Here is a 27743-nt window from a genome sequence, read left to right as displayed (position 1 = left end):
AGAAGAACAACATTGGCAAACATAGTAGTTATATGCAAATGAGATGAGCAATGTAGTGGTTAATGGCTGACATCATAAAATCAGAGAAACAGAATGCAGTACAACACCTCAGAAAAGCTTGATGATCATAAACACAATTTCAGCATTTGATATCTACCGACTCAATTTGTTCCACACTGTGTTCATTATTAGGAATTTTACAACTGTCATTACCAGAGCTTGGAGTTATTCTTGTCTATGTAACTGATTAAGTCAAACACTGTAATGTCGATCAGTAAATATTTAACTAGCAGATAGAAATAATAACAGGACTGAGTCTGAGCACAACTGTAGCAAAGGATGTTAAATTTTTGTTAAACAAACCATCACAGTTGTTCACTACAGAAGTGCATGATATGTTGAACAGAAGGAAATGCCAGAAATCATCTGCCAACCTGAATTTAAACATTGAAACAATACAATAGGCAGGTTATGCACAGGACAGCAGTCACTGAGTACCACTGCTAGACAAAGACATTTGCCATCATCTGCTTTTGGCAAAGAGGTAACAACACAATAATATATGTGAAACAGTCCAGGTAAAAGTACCATGAGAGTTACACAGATATTTCTGTCATTTAAGTTGTGTTTAAAAAGAAAATAATTATTTTACCAATCACACTTCACTTGTAACTCAAATGTTAAATTTTACTTTAAATCCATAATGTTATTCATATGAAAACAATGATTATTGCAATTACCTTGCAGATGTATCAATGGCTCAGACACATTTATTCCCAAGACATTCATATTGGACTATTGTTTAATGGGTTAAGCTACATGACTGAAAAATCACCCCATCATACAGAATTTCTAAAAAACATTTTTAGAATCTAGCAGATAATGGTGACATGTATAATCATTTGAGGCCTGACATTATAGTCATCAATGCACTGCATAATTATTGATGGATGTGCTATACTGCACATCTGATCAAGCAATTTGTTCAAATATTTAATTATCGAAAAGAAATATAAAAACTCCTTAGTAGGATTCAAATGGAGATGCATCCATGAGGCACTGATATTGGCCTAGAGCTCAACAGGTTGAGCTAACAGACAGCACACTGCCTTAGAGCATATAACATTATTTCTATGGCATATCAATGCAGTCTGTCATACTATATCTCAGTGTTTCACTGTTTTATAATGTAGAGACTAATGATGTATATCTGTATTGTTCAGCAATCACACATACAGAATTATAGTGTGTGATGCATCTTGATCTATTACGGATAAAGGAGAAATGCAAAGTCCTCCGAAGCCTAAGTGCCATAGGCAACAGTGAAACATAGCTGTTCTATATATTTAGAAAAAAATGTACTTTATAGATGGCAAAAAAAGAGTGCTTAAATTGCTTATTTTCAATAGTAGCTACATGAATATAAATATTCACAAAATTATCTGCAATGGGCTTTGAACCCAGACATATGAGATCATCATTTACTGTGACTCATTGTTTAACCAGATGAGCTAATTGACATAACTGTTCATTCCTTTTTGTATGAGGAATATTTATGACATATCATTACAGATGTCTGTTAAATTAAATTTAAACAGTCCCATAACCACATACAGCTATGAAATATATTTGTCATGATGTAGGTGTTAAGGTGTGGATTATGAAATTTACTGTAGGCATCCACAGTGTAGTCATCAGACCACTGCCACCCGCCATTGAAGATTCTCAGTGTCCCTGCAATACAGGTTATCTTATCAGTGATAGACTTGCAAGCCAGTCTAGAAAATCACAGTCTGTCTATGGTACTCCCTCAGAATATGTTTCCAAATCTCTATCCTAGCTAAGTTCCTCAGGTATTCTTGCATCCTTTACTAATGTCCAGCATAGACAGTGAACATCTGGGTGGTCTTCTCCTGGATTCAATTCAGTGCCAGGACACATTGAAGCCTCCTCTTGGTTGACATCTTTACTCTTGAAGCAACAAGTTTGTCAAAAAAACAACATAAATGCTGAGGTGTCACTCACTTCGTAGGTAGCAATGGTATAACCAGTAAATGCATCTGAATCACATTTTAAATTGGTGCCTTTAAGATAGTATCAGACTATTGGAGGATATCAGGCATGTGTCACAAATAGTTTTGTTTACTGATACCTGTTGGGTAGTTGCATGGAGTACTGCCCCATTATGATGAGCTACGGGTTAATGCACAGAATTTCTAGAAGCCACATGGATGTGTTCAAATGGAATTTCAAATCATTGAATATTAATGAAACACATTAATTATGTGTGGCAGAAATGGTACTTAAAAGCACATATAGGTGCACTCACTGTAAGGTATAGCTGACTTACAGCTATAATCAAAGGTAAGGTGTCACATGATAGCAGTGCTGTGGGGAAATGCACTTCTGTCATTACATATCTTTACTATAATTAATGTTTATAATTCAAATTATACATGTTCAGAGTTCATTTGTAGTCAAACATGTGTGCAATATAAACTGGCTGTGAAATAATGGCTAAGTATTGAACAATATGCATGCATAAGGGTACATGGTTAAAAACAAAAGGACCCTGTGAAAAGGGGATGAAAACTGCATATGATTATATTAGTTGTAACTTCTGCTTAACCTTGACTGTGTCTGCTATGCTAAAGGAGAACGTCGAATTCCAGAGGTTTCCTTAAGTTGTATGTTAATAGTTCATGATACTCTCTGATACTGCAATAATGAAAAGATATCCATAGTCCATTGAGATTAACATGTGCTGTCTGTGTTAAGCTAATAGAGAGTGACACATTTCAAGGGTTTCTATTAGTTGTATGTTTACTGCATAGTTTATGGATACTTTATGAGGGTTATCTTGGGGCATCTTGGGGCAATGCAGCAATTGCCTCATGTACACAGACAACCCTCTCCTCCTACCACCCAACACTACAACTTGTGAGAGTTGCACTTATATAGCCAAACTGGAAGCAAAGCTCTCTTTACCCAAGAATGGACTAGACAGTCAAGAGGAGAAGGTAAACACTTGCACCACATCACACTCATCACATAGTCCCTCAAAACCTACACCACCAAAACACACATAGAAACACAAAACACACACCTACATTTGTGGAGGCTTTCAAGAAAAATCTACCCAAGCAACAAGGACCTCCAAAGCAGAAACGCAAGCAATCTCCACCCCCCCAACACAACCCAAATGACACCTAGCCCACACACTCAGTGTGCCACTCAACCACAACCCATAAGGCATATTAACGTACCCAACACACTAGTCATATGTGGCTCTATGGTCAGGCACACTGATGTTCCACTCACCAGGCTAAACAAGGAGAAAGTTACTGTCAGCTGCCTGTCAGGTGCCAGGATCCACCACATAACGCATGCACTCAGGTCACTTCACAAGTACAAATATGACTCTGTCATTGTCCATGTTGGTGTCAATGACCTGAGACGCACCTCCCTGGACTAAATGAAAGGAGACATGGAGGAGCTCTCTGATCTTGTAGCCCAGGCAGGTATGACACTAGCCCTGAGTAGCATCATTCCATCACCCAGAATGATACCACAGTACAAGGACAAAATGATTTTATCTTCAACAATTGGCTAAGCTTCTGGTGTCAATCTAAGGGGATTTAGTATCTGTCTGCCTGGGATGACATGATCGACAAACCACGATGCTTTGCCAGAGATGGCCTGCACCTGTCGCCCTTGGGATTCTGGATACTGGCCAAGGCTCTTGCCACCCCATATAGTGCCTTTTTTAGGCAAGATTCAAGCAAGCAAAATCTGAGGGTAATGCTACTTAATGCTAGAAGTCTAAACCTCAAAATGCACTCACTCGAAGCACTCCTTAAAATGGAGAACATCGACACCTGTGCAGTGACAGAGACCAGGTTCAAGGCTCCAGAGAGCACCCCTGCATTACCAGGCTATAATTCATACCACACCTTAGCTAACCTGGACTGAAGCACTAAAGGCAGAGGCATATCCATATTCATTAAAGATATCCACACCTCCTGGCTAGTTGCTCAGCATAATGCATCCAAGATTATCCAAGTGTAACTAACTCTGGGCAAGACCACAATCCAAATTGTAGCTTGCTACAGATCCCCCACCATGCCCCAAGATTCCCACTCCTCATTTCTTGATACATTGGAAAATATTAGGGTACAACCTAACACCTAAATAATGGGTGATTTCAACTACCCCACCATTAACTGGGCAAACTACTCATGTACCAACTCTTGTGCTCAATGTTTCCTGGAATTCATAAATTCCGATGCCTTGGATCAACTTATCCACACCCCCACCAGGGGCAGCAATATCCTAGACCTGGTCATTACCAACATGAGCAACCGGTGTTCCACAACAGAGGTCAATTCCTCGTCGGTCAGATCCAACCACAAGCAAATCACCCTAGACATCCACATCCCACCCCCAGCCCCCATTAGGGAAACCACCGTAAAAAAATTTCTCCAAAACCAACATCACGCTTCTTAAGACAGAAGTTGCAAACTTCACGACACCCATGCTGATGGACAATAGAGGTATGACTGCTGAATCCTATACAATTGTACTTTATAAGTGCTTACACAAGTGCATGGTTCGTGCAGTCCCTAACAGAACCAAGATACTATCCTCCAAAAAAAGGAAACCAATCTGGTGGCCCTCTACCATAAACAAACTCTACAACAGAAGAAAGAAACTGTTGCAAAAAAAGAGCAAAATCCCATGATTGAAGGAACTCCATAGTCAGCCTCAGTAAGAAGCTGAGATCCCTCATAAAATCCTCCAAAGCTAGTTACGAAAACAAAATGCCACTAATTCTAAAGACAACCACAAAGCATTCTATAGCTATGTCAAGAATCTCAATGGTAACACTAAGATCTGCTCTGAGTTACAGCAGAATGGCACTAAATATACAGAACCAACTTATATTGCCAGCATCCTGGCAGATAGGTTCAGTGCTAACTTTCTTCCTCTCCCACCCCCTAAAGGGCCCTACTCTATACCAGAAGAATGTAAAGTTCCTGTAATCACGACTGCACAGGTAAAAAACACACTCTCTGAAGCCATGAACACAGCAGCGACCTGACAATATCCCAGGCTGCATTCTACATGAACTACAGAACGAACTGGCACCCCATCTAAGTACCATGTTCAATCATAGCTTCACCTCTGGCTTTGTGTCCACTGAATGGTGCACAGCAATGGTTATCCCACTCCACAAAGGGGGAGCCACCACAGACCTTGGGAACTACTGCCCTATTAGCCTGATGAGCCTGGTCTGCAAGGCTATGGAACGTATCATCATAGAACTTTTAAACAATGACATTGGTAATCTCCAAACTCTGGACCCTACCCAGTTCAGGTTTGTAAAAGGCAGATTATGTCTCCTAAACCTGATAGACTTCTTTGAAGTGATCACCAAAGCTGTAGATGAGGGTAAGATGGTTCACACAGCCTATCTAGATCTCTCCAAGGCTTTCAACACCATCCCCCATTCTGGAATTATAGATAAACTCACTAAACTACGTATAAATCCCTATCTCCCAAGATGGGTTGCCAACTGGCTCACTTACAAAACCCACACTGTGAAAGTAGCAGACTCTAAATCCAACCTCAGACCAGTGACAAGTGGCGTACTTCAGGGTTCAGTCCTAGGTCCTCTCCTGTTTGGTAGCTACTTCTCTGAAGTACAGGCTAACACAGAAGATCTTTGGCTAACAAAGATCGCAGATGACTGCAAACTAGGAGTGATAATCAAAACTCCTAATGAAGTGGACATCCTACAAAAAGGCCTCACTGAGACAGATGCCAGGTGTCAAAGCCATGGCCTCAAGCTCAATGCCAAAAAGTGCATTGTCATCCCTTTTGGTAAAAACTCTGTACCAATGAACTAACATATAGGTGGTAGTCTACTAAACACCGAAAGTGTGAAAAGAGACCTTGGAACACAGGTGGACAGTAGTCTCTCCTTTGATAATCACATCGCCACAGTAGTCAGGAAATCCTTTTACATGGCACACCTCATCACAAAAGGTTTCTCATCCAGTAAAAAAGAGGTCATTGTTCCCCTCTACTCATCACTCATTAGACCCATTATAGAGTACAACGCCCCTTTTGGTATGTACCTCACAATACATCTACAACAACTGGAAAGGCCACAGAAATACCTCACAAAGAGGATTACCAGCCTCAAACAGATGCCCTACACAAACCGTCTCAAAAAATTCCAGTTTTACTCTGTCACATATCGCCTACTTAGAGGCGATCTCTGCCTAACATACAAAGCTATGTCAAACCCAGAGCTGTTGGACATGCTCCACTTAATGAAATTTCAATCTCTCTGAGCTACACACTCTAGGGACCTAAACCTTGTCACCACAATAAACAGAACATGCTGAAGGGATATATTCCTGTCCCAGAGACTTCCCATACTCTGGAACAAACTACCTATCTATATCAAACAAAGCTCCTCATTAGCGCTCTTCAAAAAAAATCTTGATGATTGGATGGAAGATAGGAAATTCACCACGGGGATCACTTCTGTGACTCTGCTTGACAGGGGCACAGGAAAATAATTTTCTTGGGTGTCAAAAGCCAGGGTACCATATGGCTAGGCTTCTATAGGCCCTAGGGCCAATAGTCTAGTACCTACCTATGAACCTAGTAATACAGCAGCAGTTGTTAGTACATTCAGTGTGAAGATGGCTTTGGTTGTTCACTGTTTACTCTGTTGGTATGTAAGGTAATGAGTGTGTGGCACAAGGGTTGTGTAGCTGTTTTTTTAGCTTTTTTAATATTCTCTGCAATAGGTTCAAATCTATATATGACCTATACAGATAATGTAATAGAGTGTTACGTTTTATGACATTGTTAGATGTCTGACATATTTAGCCATTGTTTTCAAATCCATTATGTTCTTTAATACATAACATTATTATATATGATAAAGGATTATTTGGCATAACTCTCATCTGTAAGGAGAGCATAGCAAGTAACTTGTCAAATGCTTATAACATCATCATGTCAGTTGTGAGCCACCTTTAAATTTATAACATGCGTATATAATATCTTCCAGATGTCAAACCAAATTAGTGGTGCTAGGTCTGAATTAAATTATAATTGAGGCTCTGTGCCAGCCAGGCCACAGCCTCTTTGGATAGACAAGAAATAGTATGCGGAGGAATAAAGTTAGGTCAGAACTGGCAAAGAGGATCAATGCTGTAGGTGATCACAATCGATCCCTGAGTCCTTTCATCACCTTTACTTGCACATGATCCTCGGTGCAGCTAATGGATACACCTCTATGAGAAGAAGAGGAATGACACAGAAGGCTGGTCACCATTGACCCTTGAGATGAAATCATGGTGCTCCTGGCATCACATCCGGGTGGAGGTGTTGAAGCAGGTAAGTCAGTCATTTCAAACTACTGCAGCATATATATTACCGCTGTCTTCACTGGTATCTCTGAATTATTAGTGTATGTCCATATTTTTCCACTCAGCAGCACAACTGCATCAGGAAGTGGTCACACACAGGATGTGGATTCCCAGCATAAGTGCTATTGCATATTGTGTATCAATGCAGTACATACCTAACACTTCAAACAGAATATATGATGTTTGTCTTTTTCAATTGCATAGATCCAACAACATTGGTACAGCAGCGACCCATGTCACGTAATTGTCTCCATATACAATTATTGTGATCCATAGCTTTTTGTATTTCTGCCACCTGTCATGACAGTGAATTATGCTCACATGGTGATTTATTTATATCATTATAAATTATAGTTACATCATCCCAAGCTGTGTCCCATGCAGATGCACCTACAGGCAGATCAGGTATGATTTGCTATCTTGTTTATACAACATATTTGAGTACAATTGTAATGTATGATATTCATGATGCTTTATTCCCATACACATGGAAACATGAACAATGTGTTTACCATTTGTCACTTGACTGTCCACACACCATGCTAGTTTGTACTACAGCTGTCTTGTGCCTCTGCCTGCAGTCATGATTGTGAAGCATTCCCACAGGTTGATGTTTGTGTGCCTTGTCATACTACATGATCTACATTATGACAAATGATACTCTCCTCAAACAGGGATGACATAAAGGGTAAGACATTCTATATGTCTAATACGTGTAACAATTGATCACGTCTGTGAATTTCATGACTACTGTGTTATTCTTCACTTGCCTGTGACAACAGCAATGTTCATATCAGCTTTGGCCAAATGGAATGTGTCTATAGTACCTTGTGTGTGTGTGTTATACCTCTGTTGGAATACGGCATGATGGTCATTATTTAATTAATGATGATGTATACTGGTGGATATGTTTCCCCATGACAGTTTCAGTTCAAATCTCACTGCCAGTGGTGGAGTATCAACAGGACATGTCAGGTATGTTTTACTATTTTTTTATTTCCATTTGTCAATTGTGTGCAATAGGCAGCATACATGAAATATCTCCTATATATATAGGGACCATAGACCTCACAAGGCATGATGTCTGGTATGTCCATATCCCCATTAACATTGCAATCATATAATAATAGGACAAATCAACTCAGTGCCCAGGATGAACAGTAAATCCTCAGCTGTGTGTCGGTACTTCCATTTCCTGTTAAGTTGTGTGTTGGTACATCCTTTTCCTGTTTTGCAGTATTGTATTAATACAGTTGACCTTTATATCATTACAAAGCTGCATCATTTATTGCTTGTGCACAAAAGAAACCTATGCCATCTGTCTCTTCTTGTAGCCCATCCACCTCCTGCCTCCTCCACTACCTTGTCCACTAATTGTGAATTGAAATGTGATGTGCCTCATGGTGATAGCATGCCCTGTGGCACAAATGCCACAGATTTGTGTTTATTCTCTGAGGTGGACAGCCATGTAGATCATGCTGTAGCCTTAGACACTGAGGATAATGTGGCAAGACATTCTGATGACATGGTGACAGCAGCTGCAAGACATAATGATGTCTATGAACCAGTGTCCCATGCAGAGTTGGGTGATGAGGGTGACTATTGCCAACAACTATTAAAGGTGAATGAATATTCCCAGTGACATCATGTATCTGACCTTCTTGCACTTGCTCATTTGACCAATCTTGTATCATATCAGCTGCTTGTGTTATGTGAAGGTCAAGAGCTTTACATGTCGAGATCATGGCTGCATTGGCTGCACAGAATGACAGTATGTTGTCTGTTGTCACTTACTTGAAAATTTTGTTATGGTGGTGTTAGAGCAATGCTATAGTGTGACTGTGTGCATTAACTGTACTAAGTAAGGTACCACCAGTGGGCAGAGACTGACTCTCATAAACCACAATAGGCCATTGGATATCAATGTCTCTACTGCAGCAATCACACACGTCTGCTGATGGCTTCTCTGCTGTGAGCTCAACTGGCAAATCTGGTTGGTCATATCACAGTTATCTTACTTACTAAACTACACCTACAAGTGTCATTGGATCAAGCTCCTTAGTAGAGCAACATGGGTCAAGTATTTCTGGAAATGGCACAGGCAGCCAGGAACACAGTGTGAGTTGTCCTTGAACAGTCCTTGTGGACATCCTGGACTGCATTAGTATAACACCGACATCTCTTCCATAGATTCATAGGTGTGTACTAGGCTAATGGCCCTGGAGCTTTTACAAGCCTAGCCCATAGGATTACTCTGGCATCATGCCACCTGACCTTAGTTCCCAGTACCTCTGTCAAGTAGAGCCACTGGAGTGATCCCTGGGATGAATTCTCTATTTCCCATCCACTCATCAAAATTTCTCTTGAAGAGGGCCAGTGAGGTGCTCTGTCTGACATGTATGGGAAGTCTATTCCATAGCGTGGGCAGTCTCTGGGTTATGAACCTGTCCCTCCAGCTTGTTCTGTTGATTGTGGTAATGAGGTTGCGTTCTCTGGAGCATGCGGTGCAGAGGGATTGGGATTTCTTTAGATGTAGCAAATCTAACAGAGCTGGGTCAGACATGGCTTTGCAAGTCAAGCAAAGATTGTCTCTAAGTAGGCGATATGAGACAGAAAATAGTTGGAGTTTTTTTAGTCTGTCCATATAGGACAAGTTTTTAAGGCCTAGGATCCTCTTTGTGATGTACTTTTGTGGCCTCTCCAGTTGTTGCAGGTGTCTAGTGAGGTACATGCCAAATGGGGCATTGTACTCGATGATTGGCCTAATGAGAGAAGAGTAGAGGGAGACAATGACCTCTTTCTTCCTGGATGCAAAACCCTTAGTAATGAGATGTGCCACATAGGATGACTTTCTGACCACAGTGGCAATGTGATGGTCAAAAGAGAGGTTGCTGTCAACCTGTGTTCCCAAATCTCTTATAACAACTTCTGTGTTCAGTAGACTACCATTGATGTGGTAATTCATGGGAACATGTTTTATCCCAAAGGGGATGACGATACATTTTTTGGCATTGAGCTTAACTCATTAACCCCAGGTACTATCACATGGCGCATCTAAGATTACATCCAAGTGTTCCCTGAGGTGATAGCTATTCTTGTATGTTACATCCAAGTGCTGTCTGGCAGAGTGACTATGTTTACAAGCACAGCTTAACTCCACTGATGAAAAGTACATTGAAAAGGTACCTGAACTTTGTTAACTACCCTCTCAACTTTATTTTCACAGTGGAGTTAATTATAGCATACATAGGATTTTTTTTTAAAATTGGCTTTCTGTGGTTATCACTCACAGCTGGCTGATTTCCTCTGCATTATAATTTAATCTGACAGACCTGTCCGAGTGATGGAGGTACACTGTAGTTCTTCCTTTGCCTGTATTAACCCCCCCAAAAAAATAAAAGATCTATAAAGCCCTAATTTTAGTTACTGTTGTTATAGTAAATCAAAAACTTCAGACTGCATTGTTTCCCTGGCCCCAGAAGTCATGTAAGCAGTGGCAGCCAATCAGATTCTTGTAGTCATGGCCACCTCTTGTGTAACATCTCTGCCTACTCACCTCTTAATTTTTTTGTTGGGAGTAAATAAATAAGGATTCCTGTAGTGGCATTGTTCCCTTTTTATTTAAAGACTTTTACTGGATCACTCTTCACAGAAAGCCACTCATTGTGAGTCATATCTCTAGAGTAACATCCTACAGAAGCATCATACAACCCAAGGATTCAGCATCTAGACAGAACTAAGGTCAGAGTTAGGGAAATTTAGGTAAGCATGTGTATTATTATTTATTTTAGAGTAGCTTTTACCCTACTGACCTGCTTTAGCTGAATTATACTTGTTTTCTGTTGTGAGACTTCACTGTTCAAACTGTTCCTCACCTCCCACCTTACAACTGACATGGGGCAGTCACCACCCTAGGGCACTAGCATACTTCTTAACTGCACAGATTTTTGAAAGTTGTTTTCCCTTTTTGTCCATTTTTCATCAATTGTGGTTTTCTGTCCATTAATTAATGATTGTACTGACAGACATTTGAGTTTCAGTCTGCATTCCTTTCAGAAAATTCATACTAATGCTAAACATGTTATTCTATCAACTTTCAGTGTAAAAAAAATAACACAGAAAAAAATTGTGCATGTATGTATGTTTATCTAAATTGTGCATGTCTGTATGTTTATCTTTCTGTCTGCGTGTGTGAGTGAATGCATGTATGAAAGAAGAAGAGACTGTGTGTTAGAGATGGAGAGTGACAGCGATATGTGAGTGAATGAATGTATGTAAGCAGGAGAGACTGTTACAGATTGAGAGAGAGAGAGTGCGAGCAATGTTGTGTGCTGTGTTCCTAACCCTCTGACACTTACACTTTTTTTCTAAACCTTTAGAAATCTGCTTGTTGCATTTGTAGGAATCAGATTTACATTAGGCGCTAACCAGGTTCATGACAACCAAAAGTAGAATACTGGCATTTAACCGCTATTGCATTTCAGTAACAATTGCACCCCACAATCCTTTGCACATTTAGTCACAGTTACTATTAATCAGGATATGATCTTGTAGATAATTTTCCACATGATCTGAAAAGTGTTGGGTCATTTTTTTATATTTTATGACAGGCAGTTATGGCAGGGATTTTCACATCCTGTCCCACTGCTAGCAACCTTTTTTTTTTTTTTTTGCAAGGGATGGGTGTCTTATCCTTTAAATTACAGACTTCTAGTGCCTGTAGCTGTAGCCAAACATTTTTCATGTCTTCTTACTTTAAAATGTTTATACATATGATATGGAAGATGTATTTATAAGATGTTTAGAGAGTAAACATAAGAAGTAAATGATAATCATAGAACAGAATAAGTTTGAGTTTTGAAAAGGAGTTGCCAAATGAAAAGGCTGTTTTATAGCCGAGTACCATGTGACTTCAGACTATAGAGTAGATATGGATAAACATGTGTTTGTGGAAGGAATTTAAAGCCCAGGCACTATATGTATTATCTAATTTCATGCAAAGGACAGAAAAGTGGCTGAATGTCAAAACTTTACAGTCATGGTAAAAGTTGGATGAATATAATAAAATATTTCTACAAAGGGGCATATACTCCTCATGTTGGCTCTGCATTCATTATAGCATTTCTAGATATATTTTAACTAAAATTAAAAGGCAGACCTTGTTCAGCCTGGGTGTATTCACTTGCAGTGCAGAATGAGTAGAAGATTCTTTGAACTGCCCTAGTCTGTGAAAGTAGTTTATAAAATACATACTAATATCAAAGACTGAATAGTGATTCTAGCTATAAGTATTTGAATGGTGTATGTTAACCATACCTCTAAATCTACTTTAGTTTCCTAAGAATAGAACTTTACATACTTAACTATTTAAGCTGTGGAGTTTGTACCTGTCTTCCAAATCATTGTGTTGGCTTTTCCATTAATGCTAGGTACTGCTATTGATTGATTTCTGTGGTTATTTGCATTTTAAGCATATTTGTTACAAACGTTTTGCCTAAAGTGAATTGCCTTATTAAAATATACAAGAGCTTTTTGCAGGAGCATTCCTTACATAATTCTATTTGAGGCTTCCAAAGTCTTATCTATATGGGCAGTCTAGATATCCATTGCATTTACCTTTTTCTTTATGTCTAGCTGTCAGCAGCCTCATTAACATCACATCTTCAGTCCTTTATTTCCCTACTGCAGTATAGTTATCACTACTTTTGGTCTATTGCAGCCAGAAATGAATTGCCCATTTTGCTCATGCTCTCAGGGTGGCTCATGTTTTGGTAAGGCACAGAGAGACTTGAGTGTACAGCATGTAATTTAGTATAACAGTTGTGCAGCCCACCCCACTCCCCCAATCTAGGTTTCACAACCAACACCATATTGAAAGCTTTTGATAGAACGATAAATCATGTTTTTTTCATTTGCATTGCTTTGATTTTGCCATATATTCCTGGTCTTTAATTATATAAAGAACTGTACAATAATCTAGTATCATTCTATTAATGTCAGGATTCAAAAGCTGCTGTATTGTTCTCCGTAGTTAGAACCATCTTATTTCACTGTTACTTGCCATGACAAAGCCTTTGATACTAAAGTGTGTGTTTTCTCCATGTGCCAATATTTTTTCCGCATACTGTCTCAGCAAACAGTTTTTTTTTTGTTTAGAATTCTATCTTAATGTACACTGTTAACCAAACTTTAAAAAAAAATATATCAGTTTACATTCTGATATTTTTTGGCTTGACAACTTTCAAAATTCTGTTGACAAACGGAGTAGGCCAAGTTTGTTTTGCAATTCTCCCCATATCACAGAGGTTACTAAGTGAGATAAATATTATTACTATTTTTACAGTAATTTTGGCATGGATCAACCAAAACTGTTGAGCAATACTTCTGTCTCTGTTACTGTTGTGTACAGTTTAGGTGAGAGGAAGTTCTCAGTGATATAAATGATATATGAATGTTATTACTGCTTTTGCACTAGTTATGTCATTGATCAAGTTAGTATGTAGGGCAATATTTCTGACTTTTTGTATTTGTGTGTACAGTTTAGGTAAGAGGAAGGGCTCAGTAATATTAATTTAATTAGTCAGGTGTTTGCTAACAGATGGTAATGACTCAGTCTTACATTATACCTGCACCAGGAATGTAATGAATGTCTACTCAACAGGTTATGTGCAGCAATTATCACCTTTGTCTGAGTATGCAGAACCTTGCAGTAATGAAATGCAAGTTATTATCACATTATTAATTTACAGTATGTGCAGTTACAGTATATAACACTGAGTCATTATCACCTGTCAGATAAAACCCTCAATGGCTGCCACTGATATTCACATAACTTAAAGTCATTTATTCAAATTATTTAAAATCATTTTCACATTGATGACAAAGGATGGAAACAACCATAACCATGTAGAACCACTAAGGTAAGGAAAACTCTTTTAACTGTTATGAAAACCTTTTTCAATATTTACAACACAGTAAAAGAATTGTAATTGTGTTCTGTACTCATATGTACAGATATTACATGTTATGATTCAGGTTATGAAAATTGTGATATATTTTTTATTTTGTTGTACGAGTGCTAGTGAACTTGTCAACATGTTGAGTAAAACCTCATTTTAGGATAGTTGAACTATCAGTATGCTATACATATGTAAAGATATCACAGTTTGTTTATGACTCAGGTTATGAAGGTTATGATATGTTTTCATATTTTGGTAAATTACTTTGCTAGGGAACATGTCAACATGTTAAGTAAGACGTAATTTTGAATACAGTGTTAGTAGTTATAACATGGTAAAATAACTGTTATATGTATGCTGTACAAATGTACAGATATTGCAGTTTGTTTATGACTCAGGTTATTAAAATGATGATGTTTTTCATATTTTGGCAAATAACTGTTATACGGAACATGTCAACATGCTGAATAAAACCTACTTTTTGAAGACAGTATTAATACTTACAAGATGGGAAAATAACTGTATCTGTATGCTGTACAAGTGTACAGATATCACAGTTTGTTTATGACTTAGGTTATGGAATGTATTACAGTTTTTCATATTTTAGTAAATAACTTTGCTAGGGAACATGCAAATGTGCTAATACCTCATTTTGAAGACAGTATTAATATTTACAACATGGTAAAATAACTATGTCTGTATGCTGTACACATGTACAGATATCAAAGTTTGTTTAAGATTTAGGTTATGAAAATTATGACTTTTTTCATATTTTGGTAAATAATTTTGATAGGGAAAATGTCAATGTGCAAAGTAATACCTCATTTTGAAGACAGTATTAATAGTTACAGCATGGTAAAAGAACTGCATCTGTATGCTGTACACATGTACAGATATCACAGGTGTTTAGGACTTAGTTTATGGAAATTATGATTTTTTTTTTCATATTTTGGTAAATAACTTTGTTTGGGAGCATGACAGTGTAACAAGTAATACCTCATTCAAAGACAGTATTACTACTTACAACATGGCAAAATAACTGTGTCTGTATGCTGTACACATGTACAGATATCACAGTTTGTTTAGTCTTGTAGGATGATGAAAATTATACATTTCCAATACTTGTCATTATTATGGCCATATCTTTGCAAGGGAGCATGGTGATGGCACACATGATGCATCATTTTGAACTGACATTGAGCCACACAACCTGCACAATGATATGTAGCCTCTGTCTGTTACAGGTGATAAGATATTATGCTTTGCTTATTCATCAATTATAAGAAATATAATATTAATCATATTTCTGTGAATGTCTCAGTAAAAGATCATCACACTGTAATGGTTATTTTCAAGCTGACATTCATATGAATAAATTAATTATAAAGTGAGTGGGTCTACATGGTACATTCACCAAGTCAGTGAGGCCTTTCTGTAGGATGTCAGCATCACTTGGGGAGTTAATAATAGCTCCCAACTTGCATTCATCTGCAAACATGGTCAGCCAGAGTCCCTTCATGTTGGCCTGGACTTCATAGAAGTAGATACCAAACAGGAGAGGACCCAGGACTGAACCCTGTGGGATTCCACTCATGACTGGTAGGCACTCTGACTTGGAGTCAGCTACGTTCGCACTATGGGTTCTATCTGTGAGCCAGTTTGCAACCCACCCAGTGATATAGAGGTAGATGCTTAGCTTAGTGAGTTTTTCTATGATTCCTGAGTGGGGAATGGTATCAAAGGTCTTGGCCAGTTCAAGGTAGGCTATATGAACTACCTTGCCTTCATCCACAGCTCTGGCGACTGACTCAAAGAAGTCGACCAAGTTGAGCAGGCATGATCCATCCTTCACAAAACCAAACTGTTTGGGCTCCAGAATTTGGAGATTCCCTATATCCTTGTTTATTAGGTCCATGATGATGCATTCCATAGCTTTGCATATGAGACTCATCAGGCTAACAGGGTGATAGTTCTCAGGGTCTGTAGTCACTCCTCTTTTGTGGAGAAGGATGACTATAGCAGTGCACCATCAGGTAGGGACAAAGCCTGAGGTGAGGCTGTGATTGAACAGGGGGCACAGGTGATGTGCCAGTTCACTCTGTAGTTCATGTAGAATACAGCCAGGTATATTGTCATGTCCCACAGAAGCTGTATTCCTGGCCTTGGACAGTGCTGTTTTAACCTGTGCAGCAGTAATACTTGGCACCTGGCAGCCTACTAGCATTGTGATTGGTCCTGGGGGGTAAAGTTGGCACTGAATCTGTCAGACAGTATATTGGCAATATCTGTTGGCTCGGTATAGGAGGTACCATTGTGCAGTAGCTCAGAGCAAATATGGGTATTGCCATGGAGATTCTTTACATAATTATAGAAGACCTTGTGGTTGTGTTTATTATCTGCTTCAAGTGTGTTTTCATAGCTAGTTTTAGAGGATTTGATGAGGGATCCCAACTTTTTGTTGAGGCTGATAAGGGAGTTTTTCCATTCATGGGACTTTACCTTATTCCACATCAGTTTCCTCCTTTTGTTTTAGAGTTTGTTTATGGCAGGGGACCACCAGATTGGCTTCCTTTTTTTGGAGGAGAGCGTCTTGGTTCTATTGGGTATGGTGAGATCCATGCATTTGTGTACATGTTTGTACAGTGCATTGGTGTATGATTCAGTAGTCATACAACTATTCTCCATTTGCATGGATGCCGTGAAGTTAGTCACCTCTGTTTTTAGGAGCCCAAAGTTAGCTTTGTAGAAGTTTTTCCTGGTGGTTACCTTTGCAGGGTTGGGTGTGGGACGGATATGGATTTCCAAGGTGATTATTTTGTGGTCGGATCTAACCAGGGAGGGGTAGACTATTGATGTAGAGCAATGGTTGCCCATGTTAGTAATGACCAGGTCAAGGATGTTGCTACCTCTAGTGGGGGTAAGAATGATCTGGTGCAGAGCATTGGAATTAATGAATTCTGGGACATGTTGGGGAAGTTTCTTGGTACATGAATAGTTTTCCCAGTTAATGGAGGAGGTAGTTGAAGTCGCCCAGTATGAGTGTGTTAGGTTGGACCATAATATTCTCCAGGGTGCTCAGGAACATGGAGTGTGAGTCTTGGGACATGGTTGGGGACCTATTGCAGGCTATGACCTGAATCACTGTCTTAGTCAATGTTGGCTGCACCTGAAGTATCTCTGATGCATTATATTGGGCTACCAGTCTGAAGGTGTGTGCATCCTTTATGAATATGGAAACACCACCACTTTTGGAGCTTCAATCCAAGTTCTGGGGCCAAAAGGTGTGGAATGAGTTATAGCTTGGTAGTGCAGGGGTGCTTTCTCCTGCCTTGAACCAAGTCTCTGCTACAGCACAAATGTCTATGTTCTCCATTTTAAGGAGTGCTTCGAGTGAGTGCATTTTGAGATTTAGACTTCTAGCATTGAGCAGCATGACCCTCAGATTGCATTTGTTTGTAGCTGTTACTGTGGTAATTTGGTCTTTGGAACACTGGTTAAAAAAGGCACTATATGGGTGGCAAGATCCTTGGCTAGTATCCAGAAGTCCAGGGTTGACAGATGGAGGCCATCTCTGGCAAAGCATCGAAGTTTGTCAGTCATGTCATCCCAGGCAGACAGATACTGGATCCCCTTAGAATGACACCAGAAATGTAGCCAATTTTTGAAATTAATCAATGTTCTGCTTTGTACTGTGGTATCATTCTGGGTGATAGTAGGATGCTGCTCAGGGCTAGGGTCATACCCGCCTGGGATACATAATCCAAGAGCACCTCCATGACTCTTTTCATGTAGTCCAGGGAGGTACATCTCAGGTCATTCACCTTCACATGTACAATGACAGAGTCATATTTGTTCCTGTTGTTTTGGGACCTGAGTATGTACATTATGTGGAGGATCCTGTCACCTGACAGGTAACTGACTGTTACCGTCTCCTTATTCAACCTAGTGAGTGGGACATCAGTGTGCCTCACTATAAAGTCACCTATGACTAGTGTGTTGAGCATGTTGTTATACTTTAGGGCTTTGGTTGAGTGGCACACTGTTTAGGAGAGTTATGTGTCTCATGATTAGTGTTGTGTTGTGGTGGTCAAGTGCATTTCTGCCTTGGCGGTCTCTGCTGTTTGGGTAGATTTTTACTGAGAGCCTCCATGAAGGTGGGTGTGTGGTTTGTGTTTTTGTGTGAAGGCAGTGCTGGTGTGTGTTCTGGAGGTCTATGTGTTCCATGTGGTGTGGTGCAAGTGTTGACCTTCTCCACTTGACCAGCTATTCTGGTCTTGGCTGGAGAGTGCATGGCTTCCAATTTGGATATATAAGTGCATCTCTCACAAGTCTGAGTGTTTTGAGGTAAGAGGAGAGTGTTGTCAGTGTACACGAGGCAGTTGCCACATTGCCTCTGGATACTCAGGTTCACCAGGCTAACAGGAGAAAGCATAGGGAACTGACCTTTTGACATGCCTGGAGGGATGGGCATTAATAATAAGTACTGGAGCTGTTTTCTTGTAGCACGTTTAGTGCTGATAGCACTTTTGTGTGCTACAATAATTGCTACAAGAAGTCTGGTAAAGTGCTAGATTAATAAGCTAGTAAAAGTGCAGGAGAGGAGAGAACTAGCACATCTAAGTGAAAATTTGAAGAGCAGACTATTTGGCACCACTCAGAAGCTTACAAACAGTCCTGGATACAGCAGATCTGGACTAGACTAGCATGCATTTTGTTCTGTCATTCTGACCCTCTGACAATAACGACCACTGTGTTGACCACTAATGTAGTAATGTGTCTGTGGCTGTTGAAATGTCTGATACCACAGGATTTTATGAACTTTTTTCTGAAATATATGAATAAATTAATGTGGTGATACGTATTAACTGATTGACATTTAAATATGTTACTGATGATATTGACAACTTATGTACCTGTGCCTGCTCATGACTCAAAGGTGTGTGTTAGATGCTGCTGTGTTGCCTGGGCCAGGACTTGTATCGACATCCTCTGTCATCCACATTTATTTTCCTTCTGCCTTTTGTCCTCCTGATCCTCCTCTGGCAGCTGTGAAATATCATATTCAGATGTCTGGGATTCTTGTGGTAGATAAATCACACCTGCAACTAGCAAGATGCCATGTTTTGCTGTTATCATGTTGTGTAGCATGGAAAATACAGTAATCATCTGTGCTGTCTTTTCAGGTGTTTATTGCAGTGCACCTTCAGATGGATCTACATTTCTGAATCTGGATTTCAGCACACCAAACATATGCTCAGTGGTGTTTCTTGTTGTAGTGTGTGATCTGTTACATGCATCATCTGCAGGGTTGGCTGATGCTTATATGGTGTCATTAGCTACAGCTCTAGTGGATAACTGCAATCACCTGTTGGTTGGAAGGATATGACACAGATGTTGTTATCATCATACATACTATTGATATGTTTGGATTTGGTCTACAGCATAGCTATGTTCCTGCACTAGCCAAATAGTAATCCATTGGGAAGCTCACCATTTTGGAAAGTAGCCCTTAGACCACTTTCTTGCCATATAGCAGCATCATGTACACTCCCAGGGTGTGTGCCATTATGTTTCATATGATGCCACCTGCTGTGTATACTATCTGGCAATAAAGTAATGGCCACTGTGACATCCGTCCTCTGGGGTAGTAATGAAGGAGCCTAAATCCTCACCACTGATGCAGTGGGGAGTGTTTATTTAGAACAAAAATGGATATACACAGTATTGTCAGATGTAACTCTTTGCACCAAACACAATTTCCCTTAAGAACACACAGGGAACACACTCCAGAACCGGAGCTGGGTTTCCTTTACAGCCCCCAAATAAGATGTCACCTTGCTCTCTGCAATTATTTCTTGATCAGAGAGATTGCATAACTGTAGCCTGGCTCGATATCTAGCTGACTTACTTCTAGAGCACATTGTTAGATCTTCCTCTATAGCTATCAGTATCTAAGCTAGTTGTAATGCTTTACACACTGGTTGCATTTATATTTTTGTTATTAATGGTGCAGATTTCACAAGATTCCATAACAAAGAGCATTCTCTCATGTTAATAGATGTAGCCTCCCCCAAATTTTAGGTGAAACACATTGTTGCATTTAAATTCCATTGGGTACACTTGCTGTGGAATTTAGTGGTCATTCATGGATTTCCTAATTATCTTATGCTAAATAGATAATTCCTAAGGTTTGCTTTAGCGTACTTTATGGAATCCCTTCTGCTGTTTGTGAGCTGAAGTTTTCCATTGGTGTGCTGCTCTGTACTCAGTTTGTTTTGTAATCTGACCCTATGTCAGGCCAGGGAAAGAGAAGACATTGCTTCAGTTGTGATATCACTATTACTTTGAACATTGCAGCATGTATTATAATTTACAGGAGTTCCCTTCCAACCTACTGGAAATTTACTTCAAATCATATAGATTTTTTTTTTGCTTTGCTTCTGTTGCTTCTGTTTATTGCTTTAATTGATTATTTTACTCCATTGCCACCTCAATAACATTCTGTACAGTTTGTCGTTTACCTCCATGAAACTGTATCACAATGTAATTTTCAGTATTAACCTCCTGTTGCCATATGCCAAAGGCTTTTCTTACCCAGCTTGATTTCCAGCCTCTACAGTTGCATGTGTTTGATACTCTTACTAAACATATTAATTTCCTACTCCAGCAATTTCTAGCTGTAAAAATGCTATATGATGCTTTTCTATGGTCATACCATAGTATTATATGTAAGGAATGATGGCTTGTTAATACTTCTAAACAGATAAAACAAGGGTGTTTATTACACAAAGCCTTACTAGAGTTCACATTCATGGCCTGACATTATTATTACTTTTATTTATTTAACATTTGTTTGTCAGGAAAGTCTGAGTGGGACAGAGTCCATTTTCAGTGGAGGCCCGGGAAGAAATGCTCCAGACATGTCTTTCCAATTTGGGAGGAAAGTGGTGTAACCAGAGGAAACCCATGCAAATGCAGGGAGGACATGCAGATTTGCACAGAAGGTCCCCCAGCTGAGAATAAAACCGGAGAGCCTTTTGTTGTGAGGTGACAATGCTAACCTCTGAACCACTGTGTTGCCACAAACAATATTGAGACAATGATCTTACAAGTCCTCCTGCACACTCTGCAGAGGCACTTTAGTGGTACACATACTCAAGTTTTAAATGTGTTAGACTAAATAGCCTAACCTAAGACACCACCTACTAAAATGGCACAATATTAAAAGAAGAAAAGAGTAGGGCTCCTTTATTTTTCAATACTTATTACGATATATACATTTTTTTTCCAATTTGCAATATATATACAATTTATATAATTCACAATATGTGCATTAATCACAGAATTTAAACAATTTTGATAAACACATACTTGAAATAATGCATTCCTTTTTATACACAATAACTTAATTTTTCATTATTGGACCCCACTCCATTTTCCATAACCAAAATCTTGTATATTTTTTAATCTTCACTTGATTCCATCTTTCATTGAACATAATTTCCTTTGATTCTATATTATCCAAATTATAGAAAATAACTTTTGATCAATTCTATTAACATAATTTGTTGACTTGCTCCGTAATATCTATGCTCAATCATATCCATTTTAAGAGTATTTACAACTATAAAATGTTCTAAATATTTCAAATCTATCACTTTATTCCATATTGCTTTAATTCTTTTACACTTGAAGAAAACAGGTTCACTAGTTTCAAATTGATTACAAAATGTACATTTTCTGTTATTTTTGCTTTTATAAGGCATATTTGCTTTTATGGGTAATTTCTGTATCATCAACCTTCATAGAAAATCTTGATATTCCCACATATTTTTATATTTTTCCATTATTTACTTAATTGCCACACTTTTCTCTTATCACATCTTTCTGGGGATAAATGTAAAATAATATTTTCGTAATATTATGAAACAATAGCTTCCTATCTTTTTTCTATTTCATTACCTTTTAATTTTCCAAAGCAAGATTTTGTAATAATAATTTCCATTTCCTCATTTTCATATATGCTCCTTCTCTTAGAGATCATAATATTAATCCATTCATCAATTCATTGCAATATTTCACTTTTAAAATTTTCACCAGTAATGAATTGTCATTATTCTTCAGACTTCTTACATAAATTTAGAGAGGCTGCATATACTATTGGAGTTATCAATCCTAAACCACTTTCTTTTTTATACATAACATTCCACTTTTAATTGGATTGTGTCGTGAACCCCAAATAAATGTAAACACAATGCTATAACATACTTTTTCAAAAGTCAGTGCGATACTAAAAACACTCGCTAAGTATGTAATGCTAGTGAGTAACATTGAATATATTTTTTTCTTAATAGGTAATCTAAAAGTCCTCCAAAACATGCACTCTTTCATGACTTTTAATTTTTCTTCCCATATAGTTTTATATCTTCTTTTTTCCCAAATGTCAAACCAAGTAATTTTATCTTTCTGCTGTTAAAATTCATACTTCCTAACATACCATCATAACTTAAACCTATACTTTTATCTTTAATAGAAAAATCTATTTCTTGTATAAATTCCTGAAGACAACTAATTACATTATCCATTTCTTGTAATAAGAATATCATCCACATACAACAACATAATCAGAATATTTATTCCTTCATTGGTTATATATTCCCTATCTCTCATCTCAATATCTACTCGGGTTGAAATAACATTCATTACTAATACAAAAGTAACACTGCTCAAAGGGCAACCTTGTCATATATTCACTTCTAGCATGATTTCTTTACTAAGCCACCTGTTTATTAGTATCTTAAATATACAAATGTATAGAAAGTTACCGCTCAGGGTCAAACCAGGCAATATACAGGCCAAGCCAAAAATTAATCACAGATTGAGTCTATTCAGATGTTACACTGGACTGTAACTCTGTAGAAACGTGTCCGGAGACAAACTGAAGTGTAGAGATGAATAAAGATGTCTATTCAGACCATTAAGCAACCTCCACAAATAAAAGTAGTAATTCCAAGCTTAAAAATAAAGGTAGCAGATCCTTTTATTAGTACAAAATTCGGTAAGCTCTTTTGCTATAAAGTTTTTTCAAACCTTTACAAACAAATGTTAAAAAATGTCTATTATATAGCTCTCACTGAATTCCCTTATGAAACAATTAAATAATCAATTAGCCAAATAAAGGGATACACAAACAAAATTCATAAAATTAAATACATTCTAAATAAATAAATATAACATTTGTAAAAAACTTTAAAACACCCTACATAATTCATTAGACTTTCATAAATATTTATTAAATTTATATTTATATTTAAAACATAATAGTTCATTTATACTTAATCATTCTGTTTTTAATGGAATTCTATCATTAAGCCCAGGAAAAATATGTGCTTGCAATCTAATAATCCAACTAGTTTTTACTTGCTCAGTATAATTCCTTAAATCACCTCCTCTAACATTAGGTGTATTAATGTGTATCACTGAGAATTTAAAACAAAGCATAGCATTATTTTCTAGGACATGTTTGGAAAGTGCATTAATCTGAGACTTAATACGAATTTGGTATAGATGTTCCCTCACTCTTTCCTTCAATTTTCTGTCAGTTTTACTGACATAAAATGCTGTACAGGATATGCAAGTAGCAATATATACAACATGTTCTGTGCCGCAGTTGGCATTAATATTGAAGGTAAACACCTGAGATGTTACAGGATGCACAAACATATTAATATCAGATATATGAGAGCAAAAGTTACACTTATTACATGGTTGAGTGCCATTACAAAAGGCAGTTCCAGAAGATTGCATTTGACTAGGGAAACATAATAGCCTGTGCAAATTCTTCTTATTCTTAAAAGCAAATTGTGGGTATTCACCTACTAAATTCTTTATCTCCGGGTCAACTGTCAATATGTCCCAATGCTTATGAATTATTTCTTTAATCGATTGAACATCTTGGGTATAATACAAAGTAACTTTCTGCTGTCTACTTGAGGTTTCAGAGATATTTTTTTGATCTGTCTTACAGATCTCATTCCCTTTTTCAGAGAAAATAGGACACACTCTACCTGTTCTAATATTGTAGGTATGGAGAAACCCTTTTTCTATTTCTGCTGTTTTATATTTTCTAACAAGCAATTTTTCATTTAATTCACCCAATTCTGCTTCATAATTACTCTGTATAGGATTCAGCCTTGATGCTCTAATTGCTTGTCCCTTAATAATGTTTGAAAAAATGTGGTTGGATGCATACTATCCCTGTGTAATACAGTATTTTCATAACAAGATTTTCTGTGCACACCTGTATTAAGTTTACCGTTTTCTAAACGCTGAATAAAAACATCTAAAAAAGCAATACTATCCATGGATTTGGTCATGGTAAATTTCAGGAAAGGCGTTAATTAATGTACATCCTCCTCAAATCTATCCAACTCCTCCATGGTGCCTGTCCAAAGAAAAAATAAATCGTCAACAAAACGTCTATAAAAATACACATATTTCTGATATAAATCTAATTGAAATAATTTCTGTTCTTCCCATAATGCCATAACCAGGTTGGCATAGCTATTGGCACACAAGGTGCCCATAGCCACGCCATCCTTTTGTAAGAAAAAGTCCTGATTGAACTAAAAAACATTATTTTCTAACACCATCTCTAATAGCAAGCAAACAAACTCTACCCTATTGGGTTGCATATCAGAGTGTTGGGTCAAATAAATCTGAATACTTTCCAAACCTGACTCATTGGGGATATTAGTGAATAAAGATTTAACATCCATAGTCACCATTATAAATGAAAAATTATCAGGTAAAGAACTTGTCCCTTCATATAGGTCCAATAGAAACTGTTTAGAGTGTCTGAGGACAAACAAATTGGAATATACTATAGGTCTTAATGTTTTTTCAATTAGTATAGAAAGAGGTTCTGTAACCCACCCTCGACCAGCTACAACAGGTCTCATCGGGGGGTTCCTTGGATCCTTATGTACCTTGGGTAAGCCTTGAATAGTTGGAATAACAGGATTCTCTACAAATAAAAATTCATATAAATCTGTATTAATCATACCTATCATAAGCAGATCATCTAAAGTGTTATATACCCTAGCTACATGTTCTTGAACACCTAAAATTGAAATGGGACTATAGATGTGTGTATCACTTAACATTTCAGCCATACAGCAATCATAAAATGCTTTATCTAAAATTACAATGGGGCCTCCCTTGTCTGCAGGTCTGATAGAAATGTTTTTATCATTCCTTAAATCATGCATTGCTCTAATCTGCTTAGGTGTCAAATTATTCTTCCTAACAGTAATGGTGGAATCTTCAATCAATGAATAGATGTCTCTTTCTACAGTTTTACTAAATGCATCCAGTAGTGGGTGTAAATTCGGAACATAAACACTAGGTTTTCTAAACTGCCTATTCAATGTTCCAGGAATAGTACCAGTAAATAACATTTTTATCTGCAAATTCCTTACAAAAAGTTTAACATCCAGAATTGTGTCTGTTATATTACTTCTTTTAGATGGTATAAAAGATAGACCCTTGTTTAGTATCTCAAGTTCAAACCTATTTAGAGGTCTCTGTGAAAGATTCCATACTAGGTCATTCTTTCCTACATTTTCTTCAACGTGGGTTCCTTCATTTCTCCTACTAGGGCCTTCCTTTTCTGCCTCCCCCTGCTCATGGAGCGACTCCTCCCCCGATGGTACATGTCGGCAATGGGGAAAGGGCTAAGTACCTCTGGGATTTTACTATTATTAGAAATTGTAAATGTTTTACTACGCACTACTGGACAGGTAAATCATTGCTTATAGCATTTAGATTTAAACTACTGTTGGTAGTCAATAGCTCGACATTTTCTGTTGATTTTTCAATAACAGAACTACCAGAAGATGGTAGCAACACAAAGCTGTTTCTAGTATTACTAGAACTGTCAACATAATTATTACAGATATTATCATTCAAAGCCAAATTTTTGGAAGAGTCATTCAAAACATTTTTATTTGTTCCACCATGAATGTTATTAAATACAGGTTTAGTACTTTGTCTATCATTGGCATTATTCTGTCTATTAGAATCATTTCTATTATACCTGGGCCAAGTAAAGACCTGGCTGTGCAAAAAGTCATAAGTGTCTCTATATAATTTATGCTTTTTTTGTTCCAATAGTCTCTTTTCATATAGGCTGACACTATCAGCTAAGCAATCATGTAGTGGTTCAATGACACTGTCATTAACGCTATTATACAAGTCAAATTGTTTTTTCTTGATGGTTTATTGTAATTGGTGTTCCTCAGGCATAAAAAAATCATTAAGTAGCTTCATATAGCTGATGCTCACCTCTATGTTTAGCTGTTGCAGTATCTTAAATATAATGTATAAGCAGTAACACAAACCATTTTTTTATCTTACTACGTATAGGTATCAAATATTTTGTATAGAATGTTATGCTGAACTGAATCAAAAGCTTTTCTTAGCTCACCCACCATTAATTTTGCTCAAACCTCCTTATATAAAATATCATCCACTAATTCTCTAGTCAATAACAGTAAATCCTCTACATTTTTACCTTTTACACCATAAATATTTTATTTATAATCATAATTATTTTACTTTCCATTCTTTTTGGAAAGTTTTCATAAAAATCTTATAGTCAGTGTTATTAGACATTATAGGTCTCCATTTTTTTATTTCATACATGTCTCCTTTTTTCCATATACATTTTATTATACCACTACACAGCTCTTTATATTGGGCACCTGTTTAAAGCATTCATTTAATACCTCTAAAACATATGTTTTTTTTAATTAGTGTCATATTGTTATACATTTTATACTCAACCCTATTTGGACCTGCCACAGATGCAAATTTACTCTTCCTAAAATATTTTCTAATTCTTCCATTTTAATCATTTATTCCAAATCCTTATTATCTTCCTCTGAAAACATATCCCCCCTAGATTCAACAACATCCATGCAGGAATAAGACTATTCTTGCAAGGAGTGGATCGTGTCCATTTAGCACAGCAGCGCACCTTGAATATTCATTAAGGCGTGCTGCTGTACTTCCTATATGGGCATGAACTGTGAATGAGTGCAGGGGGTGTGTCCAAGTAGTGCATGGACACTGAACATTCCCCCTGCACTCAGAGAGTGTCGTATGGCACTTTCTAAGCTGAAGTGGCATAATATTAGAACTTTACTCTAATATTATGCAAGTATTTCAGGGTCCGTGGACACTGAAATGAGATAATGATCATTTCAGTGTCCGTGGACACTGAAATAAAAATCAGCATGTAGAAAGCAATGCAGGGGGTGTGTGACAGGTT

Source organism: Protopterus annectens, chromosome 1.part1 (genome assembly GCF_019279795.1).
Source record: "Protopterus annectens isolate FY-2018-M chromosome 1.part1, PAN1.0, whole genome shotgun sequence".
In the NCBI taxonomy this organism is placed as follows: Eukaryota; Metazoa; Chordata; order Ceratodontiformes; family Protopteridae; genus Protopterus; species Protopterus annectens.
This window is presented reverse-complemented; position numbering follows the sequence as displayed.